At 40.3% G+C, this 26,602-nt stretch overlaps 1 long non-coding RNA gene across 1 annotated transcript in view; it reads left to right on the top strand.

Moving 5' to 3' along the window:
* LOC307194083 overlaps positions 1–26,602 on the top strand; it is a 461,642-nt gene that overhangs the window by 331,363 nt on the left and 103,677 nt on the right. Inside the window, exon 5 of the long non-coding RNA XR_013830494.1 lies at positions 4,741–4,824. This is a non-coding gene — a long non-coding RNA (uncharacterized lncRNA). The remainder of the gene's footprint in view (positions 1–4,740; positions 4,825–26,602) is intronic.

Here is a 26,602-nt window from a genome sequence, read left to right as displayed (position 1 = left end):
TGGTATTAGGAGGTGGGGATTTGGGGAGGTGGTTAGGTCATGAGGGTGGAACCCTCATGAATAGGATTAGTGTCTTTACAAAAGAGGTGCCAGGGAGCTCTCTTGCCCTCCCCACCGTGAGGCTACAATGCTACCAGCTGTCTGCAGGCCATGAGAGAGTCCTTACCAGCACCTAACCATGCTGGCACCCTGATCTCAGACCTCCAGCTTCCCATTCTATGGTATTCTGTTACAAGCCTGAACTGACAAGATACCAGTCATTCAGTTAGCCAGAAAAAATGTAGATTGGTCCCCAAAGAAACTGGTTGGTGGACAAATTCAAATTTTATCCACAGTTGCAATGAGAGGTACAGTTAGGTGATATAGTCGTTTCAATCATGTTCCCCCAGGATTCATGTCAACTCAAAACCTCAGAAAGTGACCTTATTTGAAAATATGACTATTATGGATATAACTAGTTAAAGATCTTGAGAGGAAATTATCCTGGACTGAGGGTGGGCCCTAAATCCAATGACTAGAGGAGAGGACACAAAGACACACATGAGAAGAAGGCCATGTAAAGATGGGAGTTATGTCAAGGAATGCCAGGAGCCACCAGAGGCTGGAAGAGAAAAGGAAGGATTCTTCCCTAGGGCCTTCAGAGGAAGCATGGCCCTGCTGAAATCTTGATTTTGGACATCTGGTCTCCAGAATTATAGGAGAGTAAATTCCTGTTGTTTTAAGCCACCAGGTTTGTGGTAATTTGTAACATCAGCCTTAGGAGACTAATACAGGTGGAATGATGACATGGTAAGTTTTCAGGCTGCAGGTGCCCATTGGTTACTGGTACTTGGAGAACCAGGACCAGAATGAGGAGGTTCTAAAGACTTCTGAGTAACCCACCTGCTAAGAAAACTGTATTACCGTTATTGCCAATCAGAAACTTGCCTGGTTTTGATGTAAAGACTGACGCTCGAGGTCCCCTAAAGTAATGATCTAATTCTCCACCCTCTAAATCTGAGACTTTGGCCACAATTTAACTCAGGTTTTACCCCATGCTCCAGTATTCCAGCTGGGAGATGATCCCCATTCTCCTCTCTTCATATGAACCTTTCCCTTTCTCTTTCTCTCTGGGGTATTTAAATGGCAGCGGAGGTGGGGAGAGGAAAAATCAGGGGGACAAACCTGATGTGATCCTTAGGGAAGGAGTTTGCACAATAGAAGCCCAAGGACACCATTAATTTATGTGGCAGTTACTTATTGAGAGGTTATTATATGACAGGCGCCGTGAGAGGCACTGGAGGAGTAGGTTCTGGCTTGATGTTCTTCTGAGGTTTGCTCTCCAGGTCTGTGTGATCCATGTGAGTGGTCGCCAAGCATCTCTGAGGTTGCCTCTGCTGACACTTCCTCTCAGTGACCCCAACAAACTACGTTCTGACTCAGATCTTTTGACTACTTTCTGTGGCCTCCTGGGGGTTGTAGCTGATCAGTCCTCTTGGCATACAGCTTTCTATCCCTCGTGTTCTGACCTTAGGGACAGGGAACTCACAGAGCTCTGAGAACTGGCTGAATCTTACTGGCTTCCTGTCCAGCGTCTAGGCCACGTACACTCTACCTCCTGTGGTATCCTCTCTATGGCACCCAGGTTCTCTCACTCTTGGAACCTGACAAGAATATCTCAGGGTTCTAAACTCTATCGCATTACTGTATACTTCAGGAGTTTCTTCTTGCTACCACTCTCAAGGGTATTTCTAACTTTCTGGCAAAGATGCAAACACCAGAAAAATCTTGCTGTTACTGAGTGACATGTGCGCCAAGAAGTAGAAACCATAGCATTCTGGGAGGCAAAGCAGATATGACTTAATGAGATACATAGAAGGAAGGAGGAAAAAGGGAGATACTCGTGGTCTAGGAGAGGAAATTCATAGGAGGGGAGCAGTGAATGTGAAGAAAATGGTTTCATTCCTGGAAGAAGGGTCTTAATTGACAAAGCCTGGGTGGCACTGGGCTGGCTTGGATACCTCCAGGACTGGGTAAGCCCAGATCTAAGGGTACTACAGGGGTGGTCAGGCATCCAGTCTGCATCTCCTTCAGTAGGGCATTCAGAGTCACACTCCACCTATGAAGAGTGGAGCGTGCGTTCAGCCATGGGTCCACCCACTGTCAGGTCCTTAAAGGAGCAGTGGAGGAGGAGCTGATCAGATCTGAGGGGCAGTGTGGGTGCTCAGGAAGACTCATCCTCAGACCCCGTAGCGGCGTCAGAGGCTCAGGGCTGACCTCTGCCCAGTAACTGTGTCTGTAAGAATTTATCATTTCAGAGTCATCTGAGTTTTGTTGCTACCTTCGATTCAGCTGAATGGAAATCCCACTGTTGACTGAGTTCCCCAGACTCCTCAGCCTGACATTGAAAGCCCTGCACAATTTGATCTTTCTCTTTTTCTCATGTTCAGTTCTGAGAATATGCCTTTATACACCTGTCTTCAGTCACAGTCATCTACTCACCATTTTCCAAATGTGGCCTTCAGTCAACTGATGCTAAACCATTGCTCATACTCTTCCCTTGACTGTAGAATGCCTTCTCGTGCTTATGGCTGCTGAAGCCCGACGTATGCTCCAGGTCTCAGCCTAAGTCACCACCACCCCAGATTCTCCCAGTGGGATTTATGCCCCACTCTTCCAAACTTACACAATACTTTGAATGTCTGTTATATCTCGCATCACATTTTGTCTTGTGCTGAAGTTATTTTATACATGTTTCTGTTTTCCCATTCAGTTTGGAAGTGCCGTTTTTTGTTGTTAAATTTATAGAACTCTTTTATGCCTAGGACAGTGCTTTGCATATAGAGGCAATCAGTAAAGTCTGTGGAACTGAACTCTCTGAAGTTGAAGGTAAATCACAAATGCGGTGGTATATTGAATATGGAAGACTGAGTGGATTTTTAGCATTTAAAACACTGTCTGGCCTTCATTAACACCTGGCACAATTTCCCATAAGCCTTAGGGTCTTTTCCTTGGCCGCATCCCACTTCCTCACTACAGCCCTGGCCCAGTCTTTGGCTTTAGCCCTTCCTTCCAGGCACACTCTTCCTTGGGTCCTGGTTGAGCTTGCTATGCTGGCAGCAGCCTGGCTCTCTTAGTCAGCCCAGAAGTTTTGTCCCAACTCTCCCCAACCCCTCCTGGGAATCCTATTCCCTCTTTCTCCTCTCTTGATGCTATTAGATCTTTCCTTTTAAGATGATTTTTCACTCTCTAGTCTCCTGATTAATGTACCCTAGAGCACAAGAGCCAGGGTTATATAGTGGTTAAAAACATGGACTTTGGAGTCCTATGGTCTGGGCTTGAATTCCAGCTCTGCCACCTACTATGTGCTATCTTAGGACAGATGCCAAAGAAACGTTTTCAGTGGTAGCAGAGACATAATAACGTATCACCTCATAGAGCTCTCCTGAGGATTAAATGAGATGCATGCAAACACTTAGCAGACAGAGCCTGGCACATAGCCAGATATTTAAAATAGCGGCTGTCACTCTCATTCTTTGTCTCTTTTTCTACATATTTTGTCAAAAGTATTGTTCAGTACTCTTCCTTTTTTTTAATTTAATTTAATTATTTTTTATACAACAGGTTCTTATTAGTTATCTATTTTATACATATTAGTGTATAAATGTCAATCCCAATCTCCCAATTCACTTGTTTGGTACTCTTATTTGTAGTATATGTTTTTTTAAATTAATTAATTAATTTATTTTTGCTGTGTTGGGTCTTGGTTTCTGTGCGTCGGCTTTCTCTAGTTGCGGCGAGCTGGGGCCACTCTGCATCGCGGCGCGCGGGCCTCTCACTGTCGTGGCCTCTCTTGTTGTGGAGCACAAGCTCCAGACGCGCAGGCTCAGTAGTTGTGGCTCACGGGCCTAGTTGCTCCGCGGCATGTGGGCTCTTCCCAGACCAGGGCTCGAATCCGTGTCCCCTGCATTGGCAGGCGGATTCTCAACCGCTGTGCCACCAGGGAAGCCCTGGAGTATATGTTTTAAATACAATTTTCACTGTCCTTCTACAATGCCCCCAATCAGAGATACTTGATATTTATTTGCAAGATAAAGGTAGCCTCCCATCTTCCTCTGGGTAATCCTTATCCTATTTTTTGTTTTCAATATTGCTCGCATCTGAGGCCTCTCCTGTATATTTTCACCTGGAAACGAATCCCCTTGCTGTGGAGCTGTTCCTTTGATTTTACACGAACTTTTATGGAAAAAGGTGTTTTATTATTGTCTTCTCCAGTATAAAAGAGCAGAGATATAAATTAGGCATCAAGAGCAACCCTGTTCCCAAAGCACACCAAAACAAACAAGCAAATCAAAAACTGTAATTCACTTAGGTAGGTAAAGACCAGGCTCTGTACTTAAATTCTCCTTGTGTTTAAAGACCTTCAGCAATGTTACATGAGTAAACTCTTGTAGCAGCTCTTTCAGACAATCCCTTAGTTAAACACACTTTCTCTCACAGTATTGGAATCCGAGTCCATACTGGAGACTCGTTGGCCAGCCTGTTGTCCTGTCCCTGAGTTATGCATCTCCTCTCCAAATAAGGCCTGAAGTGATGCTGGAGTGGATGGATGGACGGGCTTGATCAATGAACAGAATATAGTACTGGGAGCTGGGCCAGATCTGAATGCCGATCTTCTTTTTGTAACCTTGTAAGCAGAAGCCTAAGTAGGTGATTTCACTCCTGGAGCATGTTCGTATAACTGCTTCCTTCTCCCCACAGATCCTACTCTGATCCAAGCCTCCTTCTCCCAAAGGCAAATGGTTGATGGGAACAAGAGACAAAGACCTGTAGCAGCAGCATGAGGTCAGGACCTGTGTTTTTCATCACTCTTTATCCCTAGTCCTTGTGTGTGTGTGTGTGTGTGTGTGTGTGCGTGTGTGCGTGCGCGCAAGTGCATCTGCGCACACTTGTCTTCATTTCTGTTCCTCGGTTTCTCTGTTTATTGATTCTGTATCTGCTCTTTAACATTCCAACATTCATTCAATCAGTGTCTGTAGACTGGTTACCACTCTCTGGGGGACTATGCTGGCCATCAGGAGTTCAGATAAAATATAAGAAATCTCCCCTTCGATTCTTAATGATCTATTAGAAAAAAAGCTTTGGCTTTATTTTGTTTTTTGCTTTTTTATTATGCACATTTTTAAGCATGCAAAAAAGTGGAGAAAAGAGTGAAACAAATCTCAGTGTACCTATTACCCAACTTCAAACTTTATTAACAAATGGCCAATCTTGTTTCCTGTTTACCTTGATCTACTACTTTGCCATCCCTCACTGCCCACGCTTACACAGTAGATGATTGTGAGGCTGATCGATCCCAGGCACCATGTGGTTTGAGCGGGACAGTTCTGATTTCCTTAGATGGAGTGTGAAGAGAGGGCTCCCGTCTTGCCAATGCTCCTTCTGTCGGTGCCTTAGCAGTGCCCCCTTCTTGCCTTCAAGTCTTGGATTTTGGACACTGTAGAGAGCCTCAGTCAGACCAGGCTTCCAGAAGACCCCACTTACCCCTGATGCTTTTGTTTGCAGAGAATCCCACATTGCCAGCAAATTTTGAGGACAGGGCAATGGTATGGGGTCGGGTGTGGGGTGGGACAGGGCTAATGACAGCTCTGCCCTACCATGTGTATGTGAGCCCAGGAGGGTTGCCCTGCATGGCCTGGTGCTCATGGCTCCTCCTGGACTGCCTCCCAACACCCTCCCAGATCTCTTAAGTCCAAGCTTGACTAAAAGTCTCGGGTCCCTCCTGAGCCGGATTCTGGGCCTTTGCCATTTGTGAGCTTTTTTCTTGCTCTGTCATTAGGAGCGTGATGCTTGAGATTGAGGTCAGGTTGGCAGGGAGAGAGCTTGAGAAATAGGAGTGTGAGAGTAATAGGCATAGTATAATAGTACTAATAATAATTCCAGTGCTTATTGTGTTTACTGTGTCCCAGGCACTGTTCTGAGTCTTTTACATGTACTCCTTTGTTACAACAATTCTATAAGATAGGTACTCAAGGCAAAGAGAGTTTAGAAAACTTGACCAAGGTCATATGGTAGAAAGAGGCAGAACTGGAATACAAACCCAGACAGCCTAGTTCTAGAGCCCACCCTCTTAAATGAAGTTCTTTGGGGGTCTTGTGAACAGCCATTAACCTCTAGGGGGAAAGACTCCCCCTAGAGGGGGACAAATAAAAAGTAAAGACAAGGATGAGAGAAGGCCATATAAATAAATGAATACACAGCGGATCTAATTGTAATACGTGTACCATATTAACGCAAGATTTTAACAGTGGAAGAAACTGTGTTGGGGGATAGGGGGATAGGGGAACTCTCTGTTCTTTCTGTGCAATTTCCTGTAAACCTTAAAGCTGCTCTAAAAGATAAAATCTTAAAAAAGTGGGGTCTTCCCAAGATAATACTGCCTGATAAGTTGGGACAATAAACACAGTTGAAAGTGGAGGTTGGAAAATTAAAACTTTTATGCTTAAATACTGTTGGGGGTGGTACCTCAAAAACCTGACTGCTTACCACTTATAATACATTATAAGGATAAGATGAGATTCATGTATGTGAAAGCACTTAGTGGGAAAACTTCATACTTCTGCTGATTTGTATTTGCCTTCTTCTTGGGCCTCTGTCTTTTCTCTTGTGGTTTCTGTGTCCTCCAAGTATTTCCTGCCAAGTCAGTCTCTGTGTTGCTGGAAACTGGTTCCGTGTGTTCTGCGTTGGGCCTGAATTTTTGTTTCTGATGTCATCCTTGCCCAAAGCACCTTTGTCCCAGAGTGACTCTAAGGAATATCTGCCTGTTCCCACCACAGCCAGTATCTGCATATATTATTGTTAGAAGTGGAGGTCAAGTTGAGTGTGCACCTGTGTTCGTGCGAATAGGGTGGATTTCCAAGCAGGACCCTGCTTCCCATGCATGTTCACGAATGTGACTAGGCAGCCTTGTGCCCTGTGATTGTTGACTTATGCATTCCCATTTTTCTTATAAAGAAAATGACTTACTGGGTAACTTCTGTTTTTGATTTTCCTTGGGGCTAAGAGAACTAAGAACTGACGTATTTGGATTAGAGTGCTATAAATAACAAATATTCCCTGAAACAGCTAGATACTGTCTAATTTTGCTTATCTGCAAGGCCCAAGAGAAGATCATGAACGACCCTAAGTAGGTGCATTAAGGTTTTTACTTAGCTAAGTCGTTTACCTTTTATGAGCAGATTATGAAACCACGAGGCAGACTTTGACGTCTTCATTCAGTTTTATAGCTCTGTGTAGACAGGTCTCAATAAATAATAACGATAATACTGCTCAATTGGTAAAAAATAGATTTTACTACACAGAGAGCATTTGGGAATCGTGAGGACTGAGTCACAGTTCATCTGGTATATTGTGATTCAATCATACTTGGGAAGGTTTAGCTGTGGGAAATTGCTGGAACTCTAAAAGCAACAAGTACCCATTTTCCTTACCAGTTTTGAGGAACACATGAAATAATCTAAGACTAAAATCAAAACCAGGGGAAACTTAGGCTCACATGTTTGCTAAAAGAGAAACAGCCAAAAGTATAATTTAGGAGAAACAAAAGCATGATGTTTGAGAGTATACACATTTTGAGAATTGTTTCCAGGTGCTACAAGTGAGATTAAAAGTTATTTCTAGATGTTAACCCACGAGGGTTGTTTTACCCATGGTTTGGGAAGTCACTGTGCCACTGTGTGAAGGAATAGCAATTGCCCCTGCTGGAAGACTCGCATAAATACCTTGGGGCATATCTTTGTTTTTTTTTTTTTTTTTTTTAACATCTTTATTGGAGTATAATTGCTTTCCAATGGTGTGTTAGTTTCTGCTTTATAACAAAGTGCCTGGGGCATATCTTTTCCTGCTGTGTTTCTCACGTGGGAGCTAACACTCCTCTGGGAACCACCAAAATCTGAATATGTATCTTAGAAACTCAGATTTTCCTGATGTGGCTCCTCCCCAAGCTAGTCCAGATTGCTTGGCCTCTGTCCTCTGCTATCCTCTTCTTTGCTTCTCCTATCTATGAATCTTGTTACCCTCTCCCAAAGGAACCTCATCCAGATGGCCTGAGGCATCTGGTCATAGCTTCAGTTTCTGGCTTTACTTCCATCTATCTTGCCTCTGTCTCTTCTCACTGCCGTAGTCACAGATATAATATTTTCTTAGGCCCTCCATGTCTCTTTGCTCAGTATGTGTCTCTCAATGGACCTACCCAGTTTTTATCAAATGCTGTTATATTCACTGGCCATTTCAAATGCATAGATCACTTACCTATTTGTGAGTGTACATGTCACAAAAATAAATCAGAAACCATCGATTCCGTTGCTGTTAAATATTGAACCTTATGTGAATAATTTCCGTTGTATATTAGGTTTATAAGATTAGACAAGATTTATTTTATCTTGTCTGCTCACCGTGTATAATGGGCATTGGATTTTAGCCTCCGTTTTTTGAGGGATTCCTTAGTGGCTATTTATTTTCTTTCTTTGGAATGATTAACATGAAGAACCATTACATCAAGACAAAATGCTTCTCACATTACCCCATCCTAGACCCCCTGGGTTTTGTTCTGTTGGGAACTTGAAACCTCAGCCTTAGACGCCCTCCCATCATGTTTGAAAATACTAGCTAATGTTTATGTGGGCTTAGCATTTATCAGGCATTAACTCAATCTTCACAAAAATCCAGTAAGGAAAATACTGTAAATCTCCGTCATATTACACATGAGAAAATTGAGTGACAATAAGGTCAATTAACCGGCCCAATGTCACGCAGCCCATAAATGCAGGAGCCATGATTCAAACCAGATGGCCCAGCACTAGCAGCCTTGCTCTTTACTCCTCACTGCCCCTCATCTGATGTGGTAGACGTGGCTCGTGCCTTAATGGGAAGGCCTGCCGTCTCTGCGGCTCACATATAAAGTGTGATGCCCTGGTCAAGTTTGCACCTTGCATTATAGAAAATGAACCAGGATGCTTAATGGGGATGCCAAAGGGAGAGGAATTTTGACTTCCTCATAGTCTCAGTCTCTGCCTCTCCAACCCATACTGAATCAACATGCAAATCCAAGGATAAAGAACATGCTTGCTATGCCGTGTATCATCAAAAGGATTTCTGGCATTCTGTACCAACAGACTGGTGCCTGAGACCTTCCTTTATAGAAATTCTAGAGCCCCCTATCTGGTTTATAACAGTTTCAAAGGTTACAGATGGTCTCATTGCTCTAAAAATAAATATCTTACGGATCTTTGAAACTCAAAACCTGGCCATTTCTTCATGTACTCCTGATTGATGGATTCATGAAAGTCACATAAAAATCAGCTTCCAGAGTCTTAGCATTTTTGATTAGTATTGAATTTAGGCACTTGCCTATTTCTTTATTTATATGAGAAAGTTTTAACTTCTGAGAAAAACTTCTAATAACTTTGTGTCAGTTCCTTCATGAAAAGTTCAAAGCCAAAGCAGGGAGTAGCAGTGTTAGACTACAGTAATGAAAGAGTCCACATAATTAATCATTCCTTCAACAGACACACTGGCGTTCATCCAAGAAAAGGCAACGCTTCCTTAGAAGAGGTTTTGATATCACAACTTACGTTTACCTCAATTAATAGCCTCTTTGGGAAACCCAAAGTGAAAAAGATTATTAGTGGAATGCTCTGACTCTTTCTTTGCCAGCTGCAAGTGACAGACTGAATTCTCCACGTACAGAGATTGAATTTTCAGAGTGGGCTTTCTGGGTCCTGAGATTATTTGCTTTCAAATACCCAGATTTTTCTATTCATGCGTTACTTATGAACTATCATATTTCATACAACTCTCAGGGACCCAGCAAGCCTCCAACTCATTGATCTGATTCCACATCATGTCAAATATTACAACTAATGTATCTGCTTCATAGTTCTAAATAAAAATGTTCTTTTTGTGTAATTTTCACTTGGCAGTGTCGAATGATATTTTCAGTTATATAGAAAAGAGTGTGCTTATGTGTGTACACACACGCACACATGGCCAACGTCTTACATGCTGTTACGGTGGTGCCACAGTCTATGAACTGAAAAAGATAAATGAAGCAAGAAACTGGCCAGGTTTACAACAGTGAAGCCCACTTATTTTTTCTTGTTAAGTCTTACTAGCATGTCAATGTACAGTAAAGTTATTACTAATGATTCCTGGAGAGAAACAAATGGACATAATTAAAATTTATCATTTTTCCTTTATCAATAAATAGTATATGGTATATTAGCATTTGTAAGAAGAGCAGCAGTTATTAGTTAAATGAACCGATAATAAAATTGAGAGTGGAAGTATCCACAGGCTCATTCTACTACAGTTGATCCAGATTAGCCAGGGCATTGATACCTCCACACCTGAAATCCGTTTTTTTCTCTGGAGACCAAGCTGACAAGAAAATCCTAGACTATATTGAAACTTAATAACTAAAAGAATTGCTTGGAACCTAAGTGTCCGTCGACAGATGAATGGATAAAGAAGATGTGGCACCTATATACAGTGGAATATTACTCAGCCATAAAAAGAAACTAAAATGAGTTATCTGTAGTGAGGTGGATGGACCTAGAGTCTGTCATACAGAGTGAAGTAAGTCAGAAAGAGAAAAACAAATACCGTATGCTAACACATATATATGGAATCTAAAAAAAAAAAAAAAAGGTTATGAAGAACCTAGGGGCAGGATGGGAATAAAGACCTACTAGAGAATGGACTTGAGGACACAGGGAGGGGGGAAGGGTAAACTGGGACGAAGTGAGAGAAGGCATGGACATGTGTACACTACCAAATGTGAAATCGATAGCTAGTGGGAAGCAGCCGCAAAGCACAGGGACATCAGCTCGGTGGTTTGTGACCACCTAGAGGGGTGGGATAGGGAGGGTGGGAGGGAGGGAGACACAAGAGGGAAGAGATATGGGGATATATGTATATGTATAGCTGGTTCACTTTGTTATAAAGCAGAAACTAACACACCATTGTAAAGCAATTATACTCCAATAAAGATGTTAAAAAAAATTGCTTGGAAAAAGATAATTGATCACAGCATCCAACTGAAAAAATTATGTCCATATTGAATACCTCCTACAGATATTTGTAAGTATCATGAAGGATGCACAGATGAAAATATCACAGTCTTTAGGCTCTGTGGAGGAAAATTGACATCCTAATTCGTCAGAGTGATCAATTTGAATCCTACCTCTGCTGACTTGGGAGTCTTCACATAGGCTCTTTTCTCTGCTCAGAACTGTATCTTTTCCTGGTATTGCTAGGGAAGTTTCATTTCCGTCTTATAGTGGATGCAATATTGTTTTCATTGGGATTTTATCACCCAGGCATTGGCTTGTTGAACATTTGCTTGATGATGCACTCTACTTTCTCATACCTGGGGGTCAGAATTCTGACTTATTGTATTTTGTATGTAGACTGTCTCTGGGCTCTGGTCCTTGAGGAGTTTTATCCTGCCTTCTTTGGTGGGAAGAGTAACTTTCTATTTGGGATCTGAGGTAAAAATGAATCACCCACTGGCAGAGATACAGATGTCAGGATGCTGCCATTGTAAAGTCATTAAATCTCTCCATCTCACCCAAATCCCAGAGATTCAGTGCCCATTCTTTCAACTGTTTCACCTCCACCATCATGTGGGCTGTATCAGGATCTGTGTCTTCTTATGTTGCTAACTTAAGCTGGAATTCTAAGTATATTTCCACTAGACTAGGTCTATCCATACATGACTTTGGGGAAATGAAGAGGATACTAAACTTCCTCTCACTTTTTACAATTTCAGATTGATTATGCAGAATTTTCAAATCTGAAATAGTAACAAATGCTTGAACTGATGTTTCTACAAGAGTAAAATCCTTGTAAACGAAATTACCCATCACAAATATGTATAAACTTTTATATACGTTTTCTTATATATGGTGTACATCCCTGAAGAGCCTCCCAAAATAAGTAAGTTAAGTTTAAATTGGAAAGGTTAATACAAAAGACTGGCTAAGAGATATATGGAAAACACTGAGTTAAATTCTTTTTAAAACATGGGATACTACTAAGAATGGTTTCAGAAAAGCTTTCCTTTCTTTTTCAAATAATGATGTTCAAACATGCTGGTTAACTATCCTGCCAACTTACAAATCTCAGGAGCTTAAACGAAGAGCAGTTGTATTAGTGGTGAATTCTTTTTTGGTATCAATGAATAAAAAGTGAGCATTTCCTAGTTTAGTCAACAAACATTTCTCTGGGTTTCTGAACTAGCAAAGGTAAAACCATTAATTTATATTTCACAACTTCTTTAGCTTTGATTCATAAATCAAATTTCCCTGGTTGCTGGTGGTTAAAGATGGCTGTAGAGAGCCATTTTCTTAATGATGGAAAAATTTCCCGATAAATTAGGTGTCAACACTTGGTGGAAGTTCTTGTATTATCATGGAAGATAGGTAGGGCATTTACATAAATGTATTTATGGGGAAGGGAAAAGGCCTTCATGTACACTCTAGACTTTCGAGATTGATTTTTGAGCCAAAGCCATCCTTGAAAGGACAAGAGCCCTTGAAAGTAAGCTTTATTTTGTTTTTAAATCTCAAAATCAGAAGCTGCTTACACAGAGACACTACAGACTCCTTGGTGAATAGATACCATAAGAGGCAGCTGGAATTTTTGTGAGAGATTTGCCAATTATAAAGCATCATTGTGCCTATCTGCTTGACATTCACTCAATACCTAACATGCCACATAATTTGTTATCAATACTACTTTGCATGCGGAAGGTCTGATCTCCCCAAAAGAAATAAAACAGACAAAATAGTTAACAGAGGAAAATGCAGTGATTCTCCATTGCTATTTTCTATCATAACCCCCCCTCCCAGAAAACCAAACCCTTTTGATATCTATGAAGGACTCCATGGCTAGAAACGATCTCCCGAGGGAATAAAAGGCAACTGAGGCCACAGTGCAACACCCATCAGAATTCTGTGAGGGCCCCAGGAGTGCCCCTGAATTTTTACCCTTTATGGCTTTTGGTTTTGACCTGGTTGTTTTTATTCGTTGCTGTCGTGATGGGCCATTCTTGGTTTGACTTCTTTTGCCTTTCCAGCTTCTGTGATTCACCTGTTCTTTTACCAGAAACTCTGATTCCAGGATTTACTTCCTGGTTTTTGCTTTCTACATTCATCTTCACTGTGTGCTTTGGCTTTTGTATTGGCTTAAACCCCAGTTTCACTGTTGACTCCACACACCCTCTTCCCTGTCCAATTATTGGGGAATACACAGCACTGTAACTGTGGAGGAAGATGAGCTCCAAAGTTCTGAGTGGGGACAACAGTTAAAGAAATTTTCCAATATTTTTAAAACACAAAGAGAAAATAAACAATATTTCTTTTTATTGACAGATTCTTAAGGATCTCAAAAATATTAATATTTTTCCCCACAGCAAGAGTCCCTTCTAAGAACTGTTAATGTAGGGTGCTTTGACAAACTGGTATTTTGACTTATACATGTACTAGTTGAAAAACTATAATAGGGCATAGAGTAGGAACAGTGACAAACTTTGATATTAAAACCAGCCATGAAGGAAGTCTTCCCTTCATTTTTAGCTTATTTAAGGCACAGTTCTCATTCTCCAATTAATAAATATTTGCTAAGTTTCCATTAGGAAACAGTTGTTCTAGATGCTTTAAATTTGACAGGAGGCTAAAAATTATATTTTTACCTTCAAGGAGTTTATACTTTGGAGAGACAAAATATAAGTAAAGTAGATTATAAATCAGAAATGAAATTTAAGATTTAAATCATATGTAACTAATACAAAATATGGCATCCTATATTCAGGATTTATTTTTTTCACAAGGCCAAATAACATCTTTCATCTTCTTCCATTTACTTGTAAATTTGAGCCACTGATTTTTTTTTTTTTTGCGGTACGCGGGCCTCTCACCGTTGCGGCCTCTCCCGCTGCGGAGCACAGGCTCCGGACGCGCAGGCTCAGCGGCCATGGCTCACGGGACCAGCCGCTCCACGGCATGTGGGATCTTCCCAGCCCGGGGCACGAACCCGTGTCCCCTGCAGCGGCAGGCGGACTCTCAACCACTGCGCCACCAGGGAAGCCCCACTAATTTTTATTTTAGACTTTTAGAGGGATAGTGATTAAACTGTATATAGTCCTTATTACTAACTTCTAAAATTTGAGCTAGTGAGTTAGTTAACTCACTGCTTTTCAAACTTGGAATTTTTATGATTGTTTAGGTGTGAGAATAACTAACATATAGATATAAGATTAAGAACCATGTATATTACATAGTTGTTTTAATAACATTCATGCTATTTCACCTTTATTGTGTAATTATCATAGGGAGATGTTAGATACCACTTAGGACTGTGTGGTTTCCAGGTAAGACCCAAGGAATTTGGTTTAGGAGTTGTGAATAAGAAACAAAAATTAAAGGGGAGCTATAGAACATGAGGATTCCTGGCCAGGAAAATGGTGTCAATGTAAGCACAAAATTTAAGAAGTAGAAGAAGATTGTCAAGGTTCTTGGCAACAAATTGACTTTGTGACCTTAAGGGAGAATGAAAGAAAGATTGAAATATGTCAGCAGGATACAAGGGGACCTCAGAGGAAAACCAGCCTTGATGTCATTGGAGGCATCTGCTGGTCCACACCATTTCACTGCACATCATTTTGTGTACCTGTCATGGATAATAATAATGAAAATGAACTCATTTAGGAAATGACTCTATCTCTGCATCAACAGATTGCAAAACTTCATCCAAGGAGCAATATTTTAAATAAGTCACTTAAAATTACAACATTGTGGGACTTCCCTGGTGGTGCTGTGGTTAAGAATCCGCCTGCCAATGCAGGGGACACAGGTCCGAGCCCTGTTCTGGGAAGATCCCACATGCCGTGGAGGAACTAAGCCCGTGCACCACAACTACTGAGCCTGAGCTCTAGAGCCCACAGGCCACAACTACTGAGCCCATGCGCCACAACTACTGAAGCCCGTGAGCCTAGAGCCCGTGCTCCACAGCAAGAGAAGCCACCGCAATGAGAAGCCTGCGCACCGCAACGAAGAGTAGCCCCTGCTTGCCGTAACTAGAGAAAGCCCGCGCGCAGCAACGAGGACCCACACAGACAAAAATAAATAAAATAAATAAATAAATAAATAAATTTATTTAAAAAAATTTGCAACATTGTTAGACCTAAGAATATCTTATCTACCAAACAAGTTTGCCTTTGAATAAAACCAAAAATTGGGGTAGTCAGCTCATTTTTAGAGCATACATTGCTATATCTTTTTCCTTTTTTTTTTTAAACAGAAAGTCAGGATCTTTTAAAGTGACAGGTCAGAAAATGTTTTGATTTGTCCTCTTCCCCACCTTCTCCATTTCTAGGAAATAGGAAAGACTTTATGTAGTAACTAATATCTATTCATTTCACCTTATGTCAAATGTATTCACAAGTCTGCAGCACAAAATAGCATATAAATTACAAAGAAAATAGTGTGTTTTCCCATTTATATTCTTATCTTCAAATTCGAACTATCAGCACAAGTTTAAATGTAGAATTTAAAATTGAATGGGTCTGTAAGATCACCTCATGCTAGGCTTCTTATTTTACAGATGAAGAAGCAAGCTTGAGAGTGACTGGTCCAAGGTCACAGGCTTTGTGAACAGAGCCTTGACAGAGAGTTTTTGACTATCAGCTCAATACTCTCTTTATATCACACATCCTCTTAAACCATGGAAGAAAAAATTTCCCCAAGAGCTATTTTTTCAGTTATTTTTCCTTGTCCACAAACATATTTATAATCTATTAGAGGCCTAATATAAAATGGTGCTAGCAAAACGTTAATATTCTCCAGGACTTTAAGCATTGTTCTTTCTGCCAATATATGAGAGGCTACCAACTACTTAGAAAGGAAATTCTGCATTCAGTTACACAAAGGTGCACTCACAATTGGCCATTGTATGCCTTGTGGTACTATGGGGCATAATCACAGACCCTAAAGTTGGAAAAGGCCTCCGAGAGCATCTTATCCAAGTTCATATATATATATATATATATATATATATATATATATATATATATATATATATATGTTTTGTTTTGTTTTGTTTTTTGCGGTACGCGGGCCTCTCACTGTTGCGGCCTCTCCCGTTGCGGAGCACAGGCTCCGGATGCGCACGCTCAGCGGCCATGGCTCACAGGCCCAGACGCTCCGCGGCGTGTGGGATCTTCCCGGACTGGGGCACGAACCCGTGTTCCCTGCATCGGCAGGCGGGCTCTCAACCACTGAGCCACCAGGGAAGCCCTAAGTTCATATTTTTATATGAATAAAAGGTTCCTCAGAGATGCCAAGTACTGGCAGAGGTAGAGCTGTGTTGACCTCTCCATTCTTTCTTTTAAATTTCCCCTTGTGAAGAACGGTCCACGTTTATGAGATAGCTACTCAAGGTCAAGAGCACATATGGCCATGAAACAAAACACATTTTCTATCCACAAGAGAATCAAACCAATTTCTAGTTTTCATAAGCTGCGTTGAGCTTTTAGTAGGTCTTATCACAAGTCATAGGTACAAGTTGAAAATATACAGATTCAAGAAGTGTTCAAATAATTCTTGGATATCAGCTTCATGGTGAATTTAGAAGATTTTAGACATGTTTTGAGGTATTGCAACAATATTTGGCACGATGTGATCATTAAGAGTACAGGCACTGACCCAGAATGCTGGCTTTGCCACTTTCTAGAGGCATGAATTTAGCTTCTTTAATTCAAAACAGGGATAAAGTTACTCCCAATCTCATGGGGGTGGTTGTGAGGATTAGATGAGTTATACACACAGAGTGCTTTGTGGCTTGGCACAGAAGCGTTCAATAAATGCTTGTTATTACTATTATTGATGCCATGGAAGGTAATCAAGCACTCTTCCAAGATATTTGTTGGGGAAATAATGTGATTTAGTAGCAAGAATATTGAATTTAGTTTCTGAAGTCTTCAAGTTGTAGCTCCTCCACTTATTAACTCTGTATTGGGTGAGCCATTCACTTCTCTTGAGATTTTAACTCCTCTGCTCAACATGTTGGTAATATTGTGTTTTCTGTTTACCTCATGTGGGTAGTTGTGAAAATCAAGTGAATTGATGAATATGAATGTACTTTCTGCAGAGTAAATCTATTGACAAATGGACATGATTATTTTTATTCTTTTCTGCTGCCTCTGTGTTACGAGGTACAGCATGGCTGGACAAAAGATCTAACTGAGCGTGAGAATTTAAGGATCCTACACATTTGATATTTCCTTGTAGACTCACAACAGCTGGAAGTTGGGGTTGGAGGCCTGGTTAATCAGTTATAACATTTATTGAATGCTTACTCTCCATAAGACACTCTGGACAAAAAAAAAAAAAAATTACATACAAATTCTAAAGTCTCTGGCATTAAAACAAAAGCGTTATGTAAATGTGATATCCAAGAATGTTCCATGATAAAGACACCAGCTCCTACTGCAGTTTCCGTGTGCTGTGGGATGTGGCCTCCAAGATGTCTGCCATCACTTCTTTCCCTCTGTGTATCTGCTTCCTGCTTCATACATTGTGAGATGAATTCCCCTCTCCTTGAATGTGGGCTGGTCTTAGTGACTCTCTGGACCAATAGAATGTAGCAGAAGTGACTGGGACTTCTGAAGCTCACTCATAAGCAGGACTGGACTTGGACTTCTTGGAACACTCACTCTTGGAGCACTCCTTTTCAGAACCCACATGCTGAAGCCACAGATAGGAGCTGTAGTTGACAGTTCTAGCTGAGAGCTCCAACCTGATAACCAGCAGCAGTTGCCAGGCTTGTGAGTGAGCATCTTGGGTGCTGACTCCAGTCCCAGCTGCCTCTGACTGCAACTGCATGAGACATTCCAGTTGAGAACTGCCTCACTTGAGTCCAGACAGCATGCAGAAGCTGAGAGATGTTAATAAATTATTGATTAAAGACACTATGTTTTAGGGCTCTTTCCTTTGCAGCAATAGATATCTGAAACACACACTATTTTCTTCTGAGGTAATTTGCAAATTGTGAAAATTGGAAAGAATTGTTTAATAAAAGTCTTTGTGTGCACATTTCAAGTTTGATTTACCTGGTAGCTAAAAAAGCATTTGGAATGGGAAATGTTTCACTCTTGCTTAAAATAATAATAATAGAATTACTATTATGGGTTGAGGATCTGTTATATGTCTGTCACTCACCACGTACTTTATACACTTATCTCAGAGCTGGGTTTAAAACCATAGTTGTTTAAAAATCTCATTTGTTCTCATTATACCACACAGCCCATTATATGTTATCTCCTTCAGACTGAAATGTATCAGTCCTGATGAATTTTACACTTTCCAAGTAGGAAGTTCTAAACCCTATAAGAAAGCAGCATGGTGTATATTGGATTTTTTGTTTGTTTTTGGCAGTTGGTGCAGAACCTGACACATAATAGGTGCTTAATAAACAGCTGTATTTATTACTTAACTGGTTTTTCTCTAAATGTACTGTGTAGCTCTTCACCTCTTTACTCTCAGACATTATCCAACAATTTGAGGTCTTTTCTTCTTCATAGCTTGGTCACCAAAATTTAATTGTCATACTCACAATTCAAATTCAACTTAAAAGTCAGCAAAACTTGTACTGTCTTCCTTTAAATATTTCCATAAATATTTAGGACTGGCAAGAGCCCCACTTCCTGTTGGACCTCTCCTGCTGCCATGTTTGTTCTTGCTCACTCCACTTTGGCCATGCTGGTCTCCCTGCTCTTCCTCTCAATCATTAGGCGTGCTCCTGCCTCTATGCATGAGGTTCTCTGCTCCTTCAGGTCTCTGCTCCAATATTCATTATCAATGAAGCCTTTACTGATCACCCTTTTAAAACAGCCCAACCCCCCTTCCTACTACCTAGCCTTCTTACCCTGCTTAATTTTTTCCTCATAGTATGCATCATCATCTGACAAAGTATACATTTGCTTTTTAGTCCCTTTAGTAGAAGGTAAGCTCCTCGTGGGTAGAGACTTGGCTTTGTTCTCTGTTACATTTTCAGCACCAGAAACAAGTGCCCCACATGGCAGGAGCTGAATGCACAGACATTATTGAATGAATGGATATCTATGATTGAGTAGTTGAACTGGAGCACAGAAATGCCGACCCCATATGGGGGAAGCAGTCTTCCCATTATGTTTTAGGTTAGGGGCATTGGTTCACATTTTGGGCTTTCACCTTAAAGAGAAGAAAACTGAAAGTGCTGAGAAATTTTCAGTTGTATATTCTGGAAAAGGGTAATCACTGGTTGATCATGGCTTACATAAGTGGTTATGAAGATCTTTGCTGCAGGGTTGGCCTGAGCTCTGGAGCCCCACATCTTCCTCTTGAGGGGGATGTCTATGACAGGCACCGGAGCATGTGAGAGAGGAAACTCTAATCTGGGGACCAGAGGAAGGTCAGAGTCAGCTGCAACCAATAACAGTTAATACTTTGTGTAATGGGAGCTATATTCTACCCATGTTTTGGTGTGGTACTTTGGCTTCATAAATACTATGCATTAAAAAAATTTCACAGCTATTTTAATGAAGGGCTAATTTTGATAAAAATGGATCAAATCTGTTTCTTACAGCATCTGTGTTTATGGATATCCCTGATTATTGAATCAAGCTTCTACCCAAAGACATCACCACCTCTTAGAGGAAGGGAGGAGAAAATTCGCCCAGGGCAAAAGTGCTCAAGACTTAGTGTTATAAATCTCAAGTTACAATACTCTCACTCCCTCTTTCGAGAACACCAGATTCACAACTAACTGCTGAACGACCATTGACGGGAAGACACTGGATCTCACCCAAAAAGATATCCCACACGAGAAAGACAAAGCAGAAGCCGCAGTGAGACGGTAGGAGAGGCGCTATCACAATAAAATCAAATCCATAACCGCTGGGTGGGTGATTCACAAACTGGAGAACACTTATACCACAGAAGTACACCCACTGGAGTGAAGGTTCTGAGTCACACGTCAGGCTTCCCAACATGGGGGTCTGGCAATGGGAGAAGGAATTCCTAGAGGATAAGACTTTGAAGGCTAGCGGGATTTGATTGCAGGACTTTGGCAGGACTGGGGGAAACAGAGACTCCACTCTTGGTGGGCACACACAAAGTAGTGTGCACATCGGGACCCAGAGGAAGGAGCAGTGAGCCCACAGGAGACTGAACCAGACCTGCCTGCTAGTGTTGGAGGGTCTCCTGCAGAGGCGGGGGGCAGCTGTGGCTCACCAAGGGACAAGGACACTGGCAGCAGAAGTTCTGGGAAGTACTCTTTGATGTGAGCCCTCCAAGAGTGTGCCAGTAGTCCCACCAAAGAGCCCAGGTAGGCTCCAGTGTTGAATTGCCTCAGGCCAAACAACCAACAGGGAGGGGACCCAGCCCCACCCATCAGCAGACAAGCAGACTAAGGTTTTACTGAGCTCTGCCCACCAGAGAAACAGCCAGCTGTACCCACCACCAGTCCCTCCCATCAGGAAACTTGCACAAGCCTCTTAGATAGCCTCATCCAGCAGAGGGCAGACAGCAGAAGCAAGAAGAACTACAATCCTCAGCCTGTGGAACAAAAACCGCATTCACAGAAGGATAGACAAGATGAAAGGGCAGAGGGCTATGTACCAGATGAAGGAACAAGATAAAACCCCAGAACAACAACTAAATGAAGTGGACATAGGCAACCTTCCAGAAAAAGAATTCAGAATAATGATAGTAAAGATGATCTAGGACCTCGGAAAAAGAATGGAGGCAAAGATCGAGAAGATGCAAGAAATGTTTAACGAAGATCTAGAAGAATTAAAGAAAAAACAGAGATGAACAATACAATAACTGAAATGAAAAATACACTAGAAGGAATCAATAGCAGAATAACTGAGACAGAAGAACGGATAAGTGACCTGGAAGATAAAATAGTGGAAATAACTACTGCAGAGCAGAATAAAGAAAAAAGAATGAAAAGAAATGCAGACAGCCTAAGAGACCTCTGGGACAACATTAAACACAACAACATTCACATTATAGGGGTCCCAGAAGGAGAAGAGAGAGAGAAAGGACCCGAGAAAATATTTGAAGAGATTATAGTCAAAAACTTCCTTACCATGGGAAAGGAAATAGCCACCCAAGTTCAGGAAGTGCAGAGAGTCCCATACAGGATAAACACAAGGAGAAACATGCCGAGACACATAGTAATCAAATTGGCAAAAATGAAAGACAAAGAAAAAGTATTGAAAGCAGCAAGGGAAAATGACAAATAATATACAAGGGAACTCCCATAAGGTTAACAGCTGATTTCTCAGCAGAAACTGTACAAGCCAGAAGGGAGTGGCAGGATATACTTAAAGTGATGAAACGGAAGAACCTACAACCAAGATTACTCTACCCAGCAAGGATCTCATTCAGATTCGATGGAGAAATCAAAAGCTTTATAGACAAGCAAAAGCTAAGAGAATTCAGCACCACCACATCAGCTCTACAACAAATGCTAAAGGAACTTCTCTAAGTGGGAAACACAAGAGAAGAAAAGGACCTACAAAAACAACCCCCCTCCCAAATTAAGAAAATGGTAATAGGAACATACATATCAATAATTACCTTAAATGTGAATGGATTAAATGCTCCAACCAAAAGATACAGACTTGCTGAATGGATACAAAAACAAGACCCATATATATGCTGTCTACAAGAAACCCACTTCAGACCTAGGGACACATACAGACAGAAAGTGAGGGGATGGAAAAAGATATTCCATGGAAATTTAAAGAAAGCTGGAGTAGCAATACTCATATCAGATAAAACACTGTAAAATAAAGAATATTACAAGAGACAAGGAAGGACACTATGTAATGATCAAGAGATCAATCCAAGAAGAAGATATAACAATTATAAATATATATGCACCCAACATAGGAGCACCTCAGTACATAAGGCAACTGCTAACAGCTATAAAAGTGGAAATCGACAGTGACACAGTAATAGTGGGGGACTTTAACACCTCAGTTACACCAATGGACAGATCATCCAAACAGAGAATTAATAAGGAAACACAAGCTTTAAATGACACAATAGCTCAGATAGATTTAATTGATATTAATAGGACATTCCGTCCCAAAACAGCAGTTTATACTTTCTTCTCAAGTGTGCACTGAACATTCTCCAGGATAAATCACATCTTGTGTCACAAATCAAGCCTCAGTAAATTTAAGAAAATTGAAATCATATCAAGCATCTTTTCTGACCACACGCTATGAGATTAGAAATCAATTACAGGGGAAAAAAACGTAAAATACACAAACACATGGAGACTAAACAATACGTTACTAAATAACCAAGAGATCACTGAAGAAATCAGAGGAAATCAAAAAACACCTAGAGACAAATGACAATGAAAACACGACGATCCAAAACCTATGGGATTCAGCAAAAGCAGTTCTAAGAGGGAGACTTATAGCTATAAAAGCCTATATCAAGAAACAAGAAAAACCGCAAATAAAGAATCTAACCTTACACCTAAAGAAACTGGAGAAAGAAGAACAAATAAAACCCAAAGTTAGCAGAAGTAAAGAAATCATGAAATCAGAGCAGAAATAAATGAAATAGAAACAAAGAAAACAGTAGGAGAGATCAATAAAACTAAAAACTGGTTCTTTGAGAAGATAAACAAAATTGATAAACCATTAGCCAGACTCATCAAGAAAGAGAGGGAGAGGACTCAAATCAATAAAATTAGAAATGAAAAAGGAGAAGTTACAACAGACACTGTAGAAATAAAAAGCATCCTAAGAGACTACTACAAGCAATTCTATGCCAATAAAATGGACAACCTGGAAGAAATGGACAAATTCTTAGAAAGGTATAACCTTCCAAGACTGAACCAGGAAGAAACAGAAAATATGAACAGACAAATCACAAGTAATGAAATTGAAACTGTGACTAAAAATCTTCCAACAAACAGAAGTCCAGGACCAGATGGCTTCACAGGTGAATTCTATCCAACATTTAGAAAAGAGCAACACGCATCTTTCTCAAACTCTTCCAAAAACTTGCAGAGGAAAGAACACTCCCAAACTCATTCTGTGAGGCCACCATCACCCTGATACCAAAACCAGACAAAGGTACTACAAAAAGAGAAAATTACAGACCAATATCACTCATGAATATAGATGCAAAAGTCCTCAACAAAATACTAGCAAACAGAATCCAACAACACATTAAAAGGATCATACACCATGATCAAGTGGGATTTATCCTAGAGATGCGTGGATTCTTCCTATACACAAATCAATCAATGTGATACACCATATTAACAAATTGAAGAATAAAAACTGTATGATCTTCTCAATAGATGCAGAAAAAGCATTTGACAAAATTCAACACCCATTTATGGTAAAAACTCTCCAGAAAGTGGGCAAAGAGGGAACCTACCTCAACATAATAAAGGCCATATATGACAAACCCACAGCAAACATCATTCTCAATGGTGAAAAACTGAAAGCATTTACTCTAAGATCAGGAACAGGACAAGGATGTCCACTCTCACCACTCTTATTCAACATAGTTTTGGAAGTCCTAACCACGGCAATCAGAGAAGAAAAAGAAATACAAGGAATACAAATTGGAAAAGAAGAAGTAAAACTGTCACTGTTTGCAGATGACATGATACTATACATAGAGAATCCTAAAGATGCTACCAGAAAACTACTAGAGCTAATCAATGGATTTGGTAAAGTTGCAGGATACAAAATTAATGCACAGAAATCTCTGGCATTCCTATACACTAATGATGAAAAATCTGAAAGAGAAATTAAAGAAACACTCCCATTTACCATTGCAACAAAAAGAATAAAATACCTAGGAATAAACCTACCTAGGGAGACAAAAGACCTGTATGCAGAAAACTATAAGACACTGATGAAAGAAATTAAAGATGATACCAACAGGTGGAGAGATATACCATGTTCTTGGATTGGAAGAATCAATATTGTGAAAATGACTATACTACCCAACGTAATCTACAGATTCAATGAAATCCCTATCAAATTACCAATGGCATTTTTTACAGAACTAGAACAAAACATCTTAAAATTTGTATGGAGACACAAAAGACCCCGAATAGCCAAAGCAGTCTTGAGGGAAAAAAACAGAGCTGGAGGAATCAGACTCCCTGACTTCAGACTATACTATAAAGCTACAGTAAGCAAGACAATATGGTACTGGCACAAAAACAGAAATATAGATCAATGGAACAGGATAGAAAGCCCAGAGTTAAACCCATGCACCTATGGTCAACTAAACTATGACAAAGGAGGCGAGGATATACAATGGAGAAAAGACAGCCTCTTCAATAAGTGGTGCTGGGAAAACTGGACAGCACATGTAAAAGAATGAAATTAGAACACTCCCTAAAACCATACGCAAAAATAAACTCAAAATGGATTAAAGACCTAAATGTAAGACTGGACACTGTAAAACTCTTAGAGGAAAACATAGGAAGAACACTCTTTGACATAAATCATAGCAAGATATTTTTTGATCTACCTCCTAGAGTAATGGAAATAAAAACAAAAATAAACAAATGGGACCTAATGAAACTTCAAAGCTTTTGCACAGGAAAGGAAACCATAAACAAGACAAAAAGACAACCCTCAGAATGGAAGAAAATATTAGCAAATGAATCATTGGGCAAAGGATTAATCTCCAAAATATATAAACAGCTCATGCAGGTAAATATTAAAAAGCAAACAACCTAATCCAAAAATGGGCAGAAGACCTAAATAGACACTTCTCCAAAGAAGACATACAGACGGCCAAGAAGCACATGAAAAGCTGCTCAACATCACTAATTATTAGAGAAATGCAAATCAAAACTACAGTGAGGTATCACCTCACACCAGTTAGAATGGGCATCATCAGAAAATCTACAAACAACAAATGCTGGAGAGGGTGTGGAGAAAAGGGAACCCTCTTGCACTGTTGGTGGGAATGTAAATTGATACAGCCACTATGGAGAACAGTATGGAAGTTCCTTAAAGAACTAAAAATAAAATTACCATATGACCCAGCAATCCCACTACTGGGCATATACCCAGAGAAAACCATAATTCAAAAAGACACATGCACCCCAATGTTCATTGCAGCACTATTTACAATAGCCAGGACATGGAAGCAACCTAAATGCCTATCGACAGATGAATGGCTAAAGAAGATGTGGTACATATATACAATGGAATATTACTCAGCCATAAAAAGGAACGAAATTGGGTCATTTGTAGAGACGTGGATGGATCTAGAGAGTGTCATACAGAGTGAAGAAAGTCAGAAAGAGAAAAACAAATATCGTATATTAACACATATATGTGGAACCTAGAAAATGGTACAGATGAACTGGTTTGCAGAGTAGAAATTCAGACACAGATGCAGAGAACAAACGTATGGACACCAAGGGGGGAAAGTGGCCGGGAGTGCGGGGTGGTGGTGGTGTGATGAATTGGGAGATTGGGATTGACATGTATACACTGATGTGTATAAAATGGATGACTAATAAGAAAAAATAAAAAATAAACATAAAAAAAAAACTCAAGTTACGAAGCCATGGCAAACATCATAAGGCTAAAGGAGAATTAATGCTCATGTAATAGAGCAGGATCCCTGCATGGCAGAGTGACCAGCAGTAGCTGCTTAGCCTGCTTTCCCAGAATCAGTCCTTTTTTTTTTTTTCAACCTGAATATTGTATTTGGGGAGAATGTGTGTTGCTGTACTGTTTAGTGCCCAGGCAGAAATAAACCTTGCTAAGATGGCATTAAGAAGATGTGCTGCTTACCTGGATTTTCCAACTCTGAGTGTTAGAACCTTGATTATAATCAAGAGAATTCAGTCCTTTGCAGCTCAGTTCTGTACCTCTCTCTGTTTTCCAGTCGAGTCTCTAGTTACTAAGTTCTTATTCATTGTATCTCAAAAGGCTCAAAGTTCAGCCAAAATACCTATAAATTGTGTTCTAAAGAGATAGTTTTCTCAAATATGCTCTACAGAATGCTAACTGCTTTACTCATCTGGAAGCCTGGTGTAGTAGTGAAGAGCATGGATTTTGGAAAGAGAGATCTGGATTTATATGATAGCTTTGCCACTTGGGTGAGTTACTTCACCTCTCAGTTCTTCAGTTTCCCCACCTGTATAATAGGGACACAAATATCTTCCTCAAAAGGGCTTTTTTCTCTTTTTTTAATTGAATTATAGCTGATTTACAATGTGTCAAGTGTATGGCAAAGTGATTCAGTTATATATATATATATATATATATATATATATATATATATATATATATATATAAAATTGAATATATGTATAATTGAATATATATATTCGTTTTCAGATTCTTTTCCCTTATAGGTTATTATGAAATATTGAGTATAGTTCCCTGTGCTATACAGTAGGACCTTGTTGTTTATCTATTTTATATATAGTAGTATGTATCTGTTAATCCAAAACTCCTAATTTATCCCTCCTCCCCATTTCCCCTTTGGTAACCTTAAGT

The sequence above is a fragment of the Stenella coeruleoalba genome (assembly GCF_951394435.1).
Source record: "Stenella coeruleoalba genome assembly, chromosome: 11".
NCBI lineage: Eukaryota > Metazoa > Chordata > Mammalia > Artiodactyla > Delphinidae > Stenella > Stenella coeruleoalba.
Note: the sequence above shows the minus strand (reverse complement) of the source record. Positions and strands in the feature narration are given on the sequence as shown.